Below are 12,139 nucleotides of genomic sequence, written 5' to 3' on the forward strand. Positions count from 1 at the left end.
ACCTGGTGGCGTTCGCAAAGAAAAGGGCCTCTAGGTTGTCAATCAATGCGATCCACTGTGGTTGCATGTGTTAATCGGCTTTAGTTGCTTTAACAACTGTGCAGTGTGGTACACTGTCTTATTCCTTGATAACGTTCAGGAAGCAACGTGTTAGTGTCCTCTTTTTTTTCTGAGCCACCTCAATACATTGAGTTTGTGTAAACAGGTGGTCTTCCAACCGGCGGCCTTTTCGGAAACCAGTTCCGTGAGCAAGCCTTCTTCCTCTGCCCCTGCGGTAATGTGCTCCTTTAGGATGTGGACGAAAGTAAGGTACATCGTGCTAGTCATGGTCAGAGGTCCGTAGTCGCGCGAGTAGTGTTAGTCACACCCTTTTTCTTGTGTGTGTGTGTGTTTGGGGGGGGGGGGGGGGGTGGGGACGAGAACCACTTTGCCGCTCCTTCAGTTACGAGGGATGACCTCACTTCCAGACGCAATGTTGTTGAAAATGTGTGCAAGCTGATCCCCGGGACCCCTTCCAAGTGCTTTGAAGAGGCTTGCCCGAATCTCGTTCAGTTCATGGGCGGTGTTATTTGTGATGTCAGAGAGTGCGCGTATAACTGACACCCTGCCGTTTGTTCCACTGTTAATATTATCTGGAGAACAATACACGCTTTTATGGGACATATACCCTGAAGCGGGGGCTGCTTCCAGAGGCAGAAACACCTCCACCAAGTGTTCTGTAAGGCTTCGTCTATGTCTTTCCGCGGACAGCTGTGTGCTGTGGTCGCCAAAGATAGTTTGTACCTGATCTTTTCCATTGAGAGTTCCGGGATACCCCCAGAACTTTCTGGGTGCATTTCTCCTGCTCACCTGATGTTTTTTTTTTTGTTTCCTTTTCGCGTCTAAATCGGCCTATGACATCTTCTATTGAACTAGAAGCGGTTCGCTTCTAGGCCTGGTACATATGCCACTTAATTGAAACTTCGCCGTTTAGAACCCTGCCAAAATGCTATTCGATGTTATCTGTTTAGCTCCTGTCGTACTCTGGTGGTGGCTTGAATCTCGGCGCCCCACCACTGTTTGTTTTCCGTCTTCGCCAATCTCTGTCCTTCAACGAGTATTTCCGGATTAGTCTCTTCAGTTTTTTCACGTATTCTGTGTAGTCAGTAGTGTAGTATTTCAATTTTTTCATTTAAGTCACTTGCTACACTACCTAGATGGCGCTGTTCCACCATTGCGCCCGTGTTATCGGGGTTGCGTCCCCGTGGCGCTTAACCCCACGTTGTTGACCGTTAAATAAACAGTTACGATTCAACCACCGACCGCGTCGGACGTCTCTGTCTCTCCGTCCGGGGCTCCCGCGCCCGGCCCGCCGGTCACCTCTTCGGCATGTAAGACCCCTCGTTTTCCGCAGGCCCACGCAGGCCCTGCTCTTCTTTATTTTCTCGGGTGTCCGCATTTTCTTTAATACTACATTTTTGGCGACGAGGATTTTCTTTTAATTACAACAAGCAGCACCTGCCCTTTTGTTGCTGTTTTCGAATTCATTAACCCTCTCAACTGCCCTTGTTTGAAGCCTAATGCTGCATTCACATTGGCATTCGAATTGCAACCTAGAAGCGGATCCGCTCGTCTTCTTCATCAACTGCGCGTGAAACTGCACTGAATATTTAATCAGCCGCGTTCGCAACCGCTTCGCGATTGCGATTCAATCACCTGCATGAATGAGGCATGAGGCGGTTTGTCGGGTGGGGTTTTGTTCCTGTTATGTTAGTTGTTAGAGAATGTTAGTTTTATTCGGTTTTGATCGCTTCCGATACCGTGTTCACCAAGTTCATCGATGTAACCTATCAGCAGATATTGAGCCAGATGTGACACTAGAGCGTAGTCGGTGCATGTTTTCCTTAAGCGGGCATTCGAAGTCAATTGTCCCTCACGTGAGCCTCCCAGATTCACTACCTCCAAGGTGAGGTCTTCAGCCATCTGTCACATTAGTCGCCCATTTTCGTCCTCTCGGCCGTCCAGTTCGTGCAGATGTCCCTTGAAATTACCCTTGATGAATATTTTTTTCATAGTGGAAAGGGCTTTAGAATCATCCATCAAGCAGGTTATCAACGGCTGATTCCCCTCTTGGCCTGTATTTCTCACTGATAAATATAGATGCACGCGTCCACATGAATACTGAGTATTTCTCCCGTTATCCAAATATGATCCCAGCACTCTTGTGACTCCTTTTGATTTTTCTCTTTTCCCCTACCGCAGCGCCCCCTGGTCAACGGAGGAGGCCCAGACATAGCTGGCCCGTAACGTCATTGGCGGCCATGCCGGTATTTTATGCACCGTAAGCGTTCGGTTCACCATGTCAGTTTTACACCTCAGAAGTAGGAGCTCGAGGAAGCCAGTATGTATAAATAACAGTTAGTACCCAGCAACACCGACACCTGCAAGCTACGTATATAAAGCGGTAGACACATGTACGACGAAACCTTCCGATCCGACGTGCGGACTGCCGGAATGACCTTGGGGGGGAGAGGGTTTTCGTAGCATCGGAGAGCGTTGAAAACCCTCGCCTCCGACCGTCGTATTGCGCGGTCGGACGTCGGATCGGACGGTTTCGTCGTACATGTGTTTCGCGCTTAAGGTATTAGGGAGTTTTTGTAGACCGCTTTTCCCCCTCGGCTAAGCCCTCCGCAACGAAGAAGCTGCTACTGCGCCTGCGCGTCGGTGACATTGACTGTACAGTTCCGGGTATCATAGCAAGTTGCGAAGAACGTTGTGGGACAGCGGAAACGATCTACGAAAACTCCCTTTTCACTGGGTTCTACAGTGAAGCGCGTTATCAGACTTGTACACGTTACTGAAAAATAGTAAGGAATTACATTTACAATTACTCAAGGCTGAATTGTAATTTATTACAATTATAATTACCCTCGCATAAAAGTAACTGACCGTTACTCCAAAAAGTAATCCGTTACTTTCGTGGCGTTACTTTCAACATTATTGTCCTCAAGTAAGAAACAAAGGGAAGGGGTTATTCAAGTTCTTATTGTTGCAAGCTGTTCCATTTAATGACCCTGAGTATTTTGAGCAACAGCTGGCACTCGAAAGTCTTGCCAGACATTTTGGGTTATTTCTTACTCAACATGTCGACTGCTACGCTGAACACCCACTGAACTGAGGCACTGGATGGGACTGCCATATTGTTCCTGATGAATGCTTTATGGTCTGCATTGAGCTTCTTCAGCGAAGCAATGGAAGTACTATTTACCTCGAAGATAGAACAAAAGCTTTGTCGTTGCAGCCGTTGCTTGATAAAAGAGAGTTTCAGTAAATCGTTCCGATTCCTCCGATGCCCCCGGTAACAATATGATGCATGCGCAAAGGCGGTGGCGGTGTATCGGGTATCGTTATCGGAGTCACCGGACCGATCTACTAAAATTCTCCATTGTCTAAACCGCAAAGCTGTGGAAGTCATCATGTCATCTAGCCAAAACTAGAATAAGAACTGATTTATGTCCATCTTAATATACCTTCATATATTGCCAAGCAATAGCAAAACATAGTTGTAACAGTAAGGCGATAATTAAATAATAAATAAGGTTTGGCTCCATATTCTTTTTCCTTTGGTTATGAAGAGGTCGAGCCTCGGTTGAGACGTTGGTGAATACAAACAAAGCTCCTAGTATATAAATATAAGTACTAAAAAAAAAGGACACTCATAACAACTTAGAGCGTCAGTTAAAACAAGGTAATGTAAACGCACGTTTGCCGTGTGTACCTTTTTGGTGCCGTTCAAAACCGCATGGAGCACGAACCGACTGCAGTTTACTCCGGTGTTCTCCAGATAGACGTCCGCTGATGCCACGGGCAGCGAAGGGCAGAGTACTAAGTAAGCCGCGCTATGGCCCCACTCACGAGTTTCACTCGCCCCTCAAGCACTGAATATCAAGTCTACGTCAGCCACCATTATGTTTTATCTGTAAAAATATCTGCTTGAGATGAGATGCGTCCTGCTGGGGCAAAACAGAAAAAAGAAGAAAGGAAGACTATCACCTTTTGTCAAGTGCTCGCAAAAAGCTGACTCATAAAAGGGTGACTGAAATGCAGATAACCAGGCTGGAATTCACAAATAAAGAGGGCCAACCCTAGAGGTTAAGTAGCTTTTAAAACGGCGTCAAATAATGTGAAAGATGCAGAAAAATATACATCCTGTTTTCTAAGAGATGATGATAAGTGTGCAGCGACGAACGAGGATGCTTGCGGCAATAACGCCTTCACATATTATCACATCTCTTCTAGTGGATTTTAGGGCAGACGGAGCGTTGTCTCTTGTTGTGACATTATGAAAATGGTCGTAGTCCCTATAACCGAGAAGGACATTGTTAATTTTTTTTGTCCACTTACCTCCTCGAGCTTCTCGAAGAGCCACACAATCACTTGTGTCCTCCTCTCCCAGTTTTCGATCGCAAAGAAAAAACAAAGGGACTAGAAAAAGCGGATATAACTTGCCCCCTCCCTCCTTTTTCTTTTTTTGTAGAAATGTTTATTTGGATTTTTTTAATTGTTGTTAGGGTCTAAAAAAAAGATAGATTCAGGGGCTTGGTGTTGCAAAACAAAGAAGGCATTGCGGAACTGAAGAGTGCCAAGCCTCCCTTTGCGCTGGTCAATTCGCGTGACAGTGTCACTGCGCTCGACTTTACAAAATTAAAAACAACCCTTTCTTTAGAAGGGGGGGGGAGGGGGGTTGGTCCTGAAAAAAAATGTAACGGATTACAAGGAATCCGTTACGTAAAAAATGTAACGGAATTACTTTAAAATTACTCTAGAAAATATGTAATTATTCCGTTACTAAATTACTGATAAATGTAATGGATTACAAGTAATTCCGTTACTTGTAACGGATTACGTACAAGTCTGCGCGTTATTCACAGCGTATTCGGCCCGGTGTGGCGGGGGAAGGGAAGTGGTATGGTTGGTTGAGTCGAGGTCCCCGCATCCTTAGATCAAGAACCTACCTATCGTGTGCTAAGAACTGCGATCTTGATGGCGTGGAATGCACTTTGCGGAAGCACCGTGGAAGCTTCGCGATTCCGTTCAAGCCCAAGTTCTTTATATTTTTTGCGCTGTACTTCCGTGAGTGGCGCTGGGGCTCGAGGCAATCAGCGTCATAACGAGATCGGCCTCTCAACTACCAAATGGCATTGAGAAATCGTGTTATCTTTTGTGCGTTTACAAGCGGATTACTGGAATTTCTAAGGTGCTGACAACGTAGTTTCTGGCTAAACAAAAATATTAGAGCTAAAATATCGCTTCTGTATCCTTTTAAGTGAGTCCTATATAGTATATCAGAGCCGATGGGCGTCTGGTGTCTTTGCTGTAAATGAAACATTCAGCAAGAGCAGTGCGTCGGCTATGACTACCGTGCACACTAGCGGAGCTCAAAACAGCCAGTTTTCTTTTTTACTCAATACGCAAGCAAACAATCACAATCAGAGAAGTATACCACTGGTCGCTTTGTTTTTTTTTACTTGCATCAGGCAATGGTTATTAGGTGACCGGACACCGGTACAATGCTCACCCAGATCGAAAGAGGCGGTGGTGGGAATTGACATAAAAGCCAGAGGAGAAGGCAGAAGTTAGGCAATGTGGCCTGCTTCATTTGGCCTCTTTGAATTGGAGGAAGGGATGAGAAGGTGAAAGGAGGAGAGAAACCCTGATGAGGCATGATCAACTTTATGGCACCAGTGTTTAAACCGTGTGTGTAGAATCGTGCGCGGACCTGATCGTGAGGGTGATCAAGAATTGAAAATGGCACAGAAACGAAAACACTGAACGTGCATCTTTTGCTAGGCACAAATGTTCACACCATACATATACATATACACCGCACGACACTGCTGGCGCGAACATGACATTGGTGATTTTTGGGCTTTACATCGAAAGGGTACGGCGGTACCAAACTTCGCCACTCAGATTTTTGTCGGGAATGAGCACTTTTCACCACAAGAGAAGTTTTGATGACAGACATTCGATTATTAAAGAAAAACCGGAACACCCGGCGATCTCTTGTTCGTGCTGTAAGTGTCACGCAGTCTACGCTTGGCGCACATTCGGAATCGACAGTCTTGCACACGAACACAAATAAAGGCTGATAGAGCAATTGGTTCATCGATAGTTTAGCCCCATGTTACACAACGAGAAACTTGGTTCAAATAGCGATCTAAACACCTACCTTTTGCGCAACGCTCGTAAATATATTAGGCGCTGGAGAAAATCAGCAATCTGCTGAGTGATCCAAGGAGTGGCCAGGCTCTTTAAATAGATCGCAAAATTCGTGCTACGAGTTTCTGCAGCCTTGCCCACAGATGTTGCTTTTTTTTTTTTGTGAAATTTGCAAAGACCGAACTTACCTGAGGAAAAAGTAAAGAAAGAAAAGTCTTAGCTTCTATGGAAACGCAGTGAAGCCACCAGTCTTCAAACAATACGGCGCCGTTTCGCACGGGAGACAAGAGATGGCACAAGCGGTCGCGACGCCAACTGCCGCCAACGAACAAACATACGGAGCCGAGAGCCGGCGTCTTTAGCACACAAACGTTCCGACTCAAAAGCGGCGCGCATTCTGCAAATGGCGGCATTCGCAGAACCAAAGACAGACGCGGTAACAAAAAGGAACTGCAAAGCAAACGACATCAGTACCCTGAAAGAACAAACAAAAAACAGTCAAAATACCCCGACAAACCATTTTTTAATCTATTATGTGTCCATTCAATATGTTTTATTGTTTAGGATAATACAATTATGCATTGGAAAGTGATATAAAAAAATCTCGCGCCACATTTGAGTCGAAAAGATCGTCTGCTAAAGACGCCCGCTCTCGGCGCCGTATGCTCGTTCGTTGGCGGTAAAGTGGAAATTTGGACCTGTTGGTTCATGTTCAGAATAAAAGGCGCCAAAAACGACAGGACAAAGAGGAGAGTAAACAAGACGAGCGCCTCGTCTTGTTTACTCTCCTCTTTCTCCGTTCGTTTTTGACGCTTTGTGTTCTGAACGTTGGCGGCAGTAGGCATCGCCACCGCTTGCGCCATCTCTTGTCTCCCGTGCGAAACGGCGCGTTATTGCTTGAAGACTGGTGGCTTTGCTGCGCTTCCATGGGAGCTAAGCCATTTTCTTTCTTTACTTTTTCCTCAGGACAGTTCGGACTGTGGGCCACGCTGCACAAAACAGTAGCTCGATAAATCAAGGAACCGAATTTTGCGGTCGATTTGGGTCACCCAGTAGCCTAAGTCGTTCTTTCCAACTTGTTTTTTCACGTTACGCCCATTGAAAAGCACTGCAAAACGTACAAAATGCGTACCTAAACTCGTTACTTTGCCGTTTGCTTTCGCACGATAGGTTCCACCTGCTATACTCAGCACCACCATGGCAGCAAAGCGTCTTCTTTATAATATAGAGGGACGCGCTAACGGAGCATCCGAAGTCAGCAACGGCAGACGCCATCTTCAAAATGCCGTCTGCTAACGTGAACGCGACAACGATAGCCAAAGTCGGACACGTCGTTGTGGAAGTTGATGCGGAGAGCGGAAAGCGATCGCCTGGCGAACCCTTTGCGTTCTCCTCTAGGCTTGGTGCATAGCTTGGCCCCCTTTCACCCCCCCCCCCCCGGCCAGCTATCGCGTTGCGACGTTAGTAGCAGACGGCATTCGAAAGATGGCTCGGCTGTAGCTGGCTTCAGACGCTACGTTCACGAACGCGTCTATTCGGGTAGAAACCGATGGGAGGAGAAGATAAGAGCGCCTGGCGACGTCATAACACCGAGCTCTGGTTGGAATGATTTCTGGATAGACGCAAAGCTAGCTGCATTTCTTTCTACTCACTGCTTGAAAGCGTTTGAACGCCAAACGCCAGCGTTCACCAGCGCTCAGCTAGTACTCGGTTTTGAAAGCAAACGCCAGCGCTCAGCGTCTGCTTTCAAACAGTGAATAGAGACAAAGTCATCCATCTATGTTTGTGTCTACTCAGTAATCCTGTCAGCCAGAGCTCGGCCTTCTAACGTATCCACGTGCTCTCATTTCGTCTCCTTCAGTTCCTACTCATATTGGCATTCAATGACCACAGTAAACATAATTCATTCAATCGTCTAGATTTTTTTTTCGTGGTCGCAAACAAATGGTTTATATATTAATGAAACAAAAACAAAACCAGTTTTATTCAAATCGTTCACGAAACACGTAAATATAAATGAAACTCTCAATTTTCAATCCATACCAATTGAATTGGTGAAATAACATAAAACATTAGGAATTATATTTTCAGAAAACTTACAATGGGATAAACACGTAAACCAGGTCGTCAGTAAATTAACCAGAATTGTTGGTGTACATGCGCGTTGTAGGGCATTCTCCCCGAAAAAAAACAAAAATATGGATATATCATGCGCTATTTAAACCTCAAATAGCGTATTGTATCTCGTTTACGTACAAAGCCACTGGGACAAATCTGAACAAAATATTATTACTACGAAAAAACGTTTTGCGCATTGTTTGAAACTTTAATTTCTTAGCCCATACAGAAGCTCTATTTTCACGATACAAAATTAGAAATATACACCAACTTTATGAGCACCTTTTGACTCGGTTATTTCGTATATATATACGAAATATTTAATAAAGTGGAGTAAAGTAGCCGGCGCTGGACAGACAATACCAACGACTTAAAACAATATTTATTAATGAATATGTGTTTTGTGATATTGTTCATGTGCAAAATAATTGGTGAGGGTTGCTCAAGCAAATGATCCACTGGAGCACTGGAGATTGTGTAGCTATTTGAAGATTGTCCTGCGTGCAAGGCGTCACTACAGAGAGAGAGAGAGAGAGAGAGAGAGAGAAAAGATTAGGGTAACTTTTACTGTTAGTTACTAGAAAATATTACGGTTACTTCTCAGACAATATTTCATGATGCATAATATTATTTGTTTGATATTAACAACGCTAGAAGGATGAAATTAAAAAATACAAAGGAAAGTTTAGAGTTAAAGGAATTAAATAATATTAATTAAAAGTCAAACAATTAACTAAGTTCACAAGTCCAACAAATAGCACGAATCTGCAAAACCTCCAAAAACAGACTCATTTCATGCATCTTAAAACGTCGTCTGAAATCAACCTTACGTGTGTTTGTTTGTTTAATGTTTAATGTTTAATACTCAGTACATCAGCGGTTACATCTAAATTATATTTACTAAAGCCGACGAAAAAAGTTTTCTAATCACTTTCGAGACAAAAAAAAAGTTACAAATTATTTGGATGGGCAGAATATTATGTTCTCGCAGATCACAACGTTGCCCGTAAAGATAATCTCTTATTTAGTTTGTTTCTCGCGAAATTTGTGACAGGGCGTGGACAAGCGCCTAAGCTGGAGCCATTGGCTCGCACACTTTCTCAGCAGACGGTCGTTGTATTTCACCGCATGCCATGCCCTCTGTTACGACACTGCTTCAGCCAACGCGGGCCAGAAAAAAAGAAAAACAAAAAACAGCAACCCTGCAGTCTCACGTCGATTTCGTGTATAGACTCCGCACCAGAAAGCTCACTTTCTTAAACCAAGCTTTTTTTTTTTTTTTTTTTTTTTTTTTTTGCGGTTGCATATTTGCGCACGTTTGGATGCCATTGCGCCGCAAACACGCAAAACCGTTCAAGCAACCAAACAATCCGGCAGCATGACGGAAGGGCCAAAGAGTACGATGGTCGTTATGCAAAGCAGGCGATCCCGAGCCAAACGACCAACGCGCGAAAACGCCCTCGAAACCACAACGTGGTGCTCGCCATTTACCCTCGAACCGATGAGCTCCTCCGCCTAGAAGACAGGGCCTGCGGGTGACGGCGACGTTAGTGGACCCCGACACGCCCCCAAGCGGCGTAAGGTAGCCGATGCTGCGTGGACCCACTAGCGATGACGTTCGAAGGAGAAAGAAACAGGCCTTGTCTTCTAAATGGTATTGGCGAGAGGCGCTGCGCGCGTCCTTGCGAGCATGCATCCACGAGATCTTCATTCGCGAGCAAGTTTTTGGACCGAGAACGTATGCGTCCATTTTTCTCAGCGCGGAACAGAGGATGTTTATTTGAAGGGCCCCTCTCCGGGCGCTTTTTTTTTCCTCGAGCATCATGACTTTTTCGGGTGTACGGCTCGCACGCTCCCGCTGTCGTCGAGAGCCGAAAACGAGTTTGCGCGGAGAAGAGACGATGACCACGTCGAGAAAACGGGAGGCGGTCGAGAGCTGGGAGCGAGCAATGCGATCGAACTCTGCCGTCGCAACGAACGTGGATGCGATCGCATTTATTTAGAGGCGCGCGCGGTGGGGAAAGGAGTTGGTGGGGGATAAAAACGTGCCTTGGCGGTAATGGCTAATTTATTATAACCGAGGCCCCGCGATGTTCCTTCGCGGGTTCTTCGATAGGGACGACGCCCAAGTTTTGATTTGAATTTGCGAGGCTGTAAGGGAGAGGGGGCGGTCTACTTTTTTTTTTTTTGGTTTTTTGTTGTGTTTGCTGGCTGTAGTTTGGCGGGATCCGCTTGCGCCTGTGTGTTTATTGAGAACGGCGTTAAGTATCGACCTTAATGTGTGGCATGATTTTTTATTTTTATTTTTTACAACTTTATTGTTGACTGCTCGAACTGGCTCTGAACAGATGCCCTGCTTTTAGTTTTGTATTCTTTTTATTCTGAATTTTCGGAGCGGTGGCGAGAGTCATTTAGCTAATGATGCTCTCGTGATCGTGATCGCCTCTGCTAGGGCCCATAAAGAAGTGCAAAACACGAAAAAAATTAAGAACGGCTTATTTATTTATTTTTTCTTTATCTTTGTTATTTCACTTTTGCGTTTCGATGTTCGACGTCTTTAGAGCATCATGACATGGTTCTAATATATGCTGATGCAAGCACATTGATCTTAACAAAGCTGAAAAACAAAGACAACAAAAACAAAACAAAGCGACGTTGTTCTGCTTTAATGGCCACTCACGAAGACGCTGACTCCTCGTTTCGTTGGTGCTTATGACGTGACCTATAAATTAAGTCATGCTAGCATTAGGTATTCAATATTCTGACATTAAGTGGCTTCTCACATCGACACCAATACACCCCAAACAAAATAAGCGAGTTTAATTTCCTTCAAAACACGGAGAAAGTAAATCACGGCGGACGATAGAAGGATATCCCAGGAAGTGACAAAGCCCAGAATATGATTATCATACTTTCCGGTGCGTAAGTCGCGTTTTTTTCTCGAAATTTCCGTCGGTGCGTTATGCAACGGTGCGACGTATTTGCGCGTTTCTTTTGTATGAGTACGAATTTTAACGACTAAGTTCTCCACGTAGGTTAAATGTATGGTCATTGCGAGAGTACTAAAACTAGTTTCCGCTTACGCGATCAGATTACACATGTGCAGACTGATCAATGCAATTCCGTCGAACCATAACCTCCTCTATACTGTGAGTATAGAGGAGGCTATGGCCGCACCGACCCTACGAATATTTAAGTGCGACTTATAGACCATTCCATTTAGCGCTCTCTGGGCGGCAGCATTTTGTTCGCCAGCAGCGCCCTCTCCATACATCCGGGAAATTCAGCGGGTTCGGCGGGGTAAAACGAGAGAGAGGGCACGCGCCCGACTCCGCAAGCAGACGACAAAATGGAAGGTTGCCCTTCTCCGTCTTTGGGCTGTATCGGCGGGCTGTACGGAACATCGAACTCTCGCTCCTGGCTGCCGTTGTGAAGTGGTTCTCGTTCTTAGAATAGTTATGGCTACTCCAAAATCAGCCTAGAGCTCTCTGTTGTTCTACTTCGGAACTTCGGTGATAGCAACTCGACGTGGCTCCTGGTGATACCTACTAGACTTCGAGAAGAGGTCTTCCAAGCCTGCCACGACGACCCAACACCTGGTCACCTTGGCTACAGCAGGACTCTTGCACGGATACGAGAAAAATACTACTGGCCCAAGCTCCCGAAGACCGTGCACCTCTACGTCCGTTCGTGCCGCGAATGCCAACGACGCAAGAAACCACCGACGAAGCCAGCAGGTCTCCTGCAACCGATCGCTCCCCCGACTGCACCGTTCCAGCAGATTGGAATGGATCTTCTTGGACCTTTCCCGCTGTCAACG

This window comes from Ixodes scapularis, unplaced genomic scaffold (assembly GCF_016920785.2).
Source record: "Ixodes scapularis isolate PalLabHiFi unplaced genomic scaffold, ASM1692078v2 PGA_scaffold5__190_contigs__length_132052651, whole genome shotgun sequence".
Lineage (NCBI taxonomy): Eukaryota > Metazoa > Arthropoda > Arachnida > Ixodida > Ixodidae > Ixodes > Ixodes scapularis.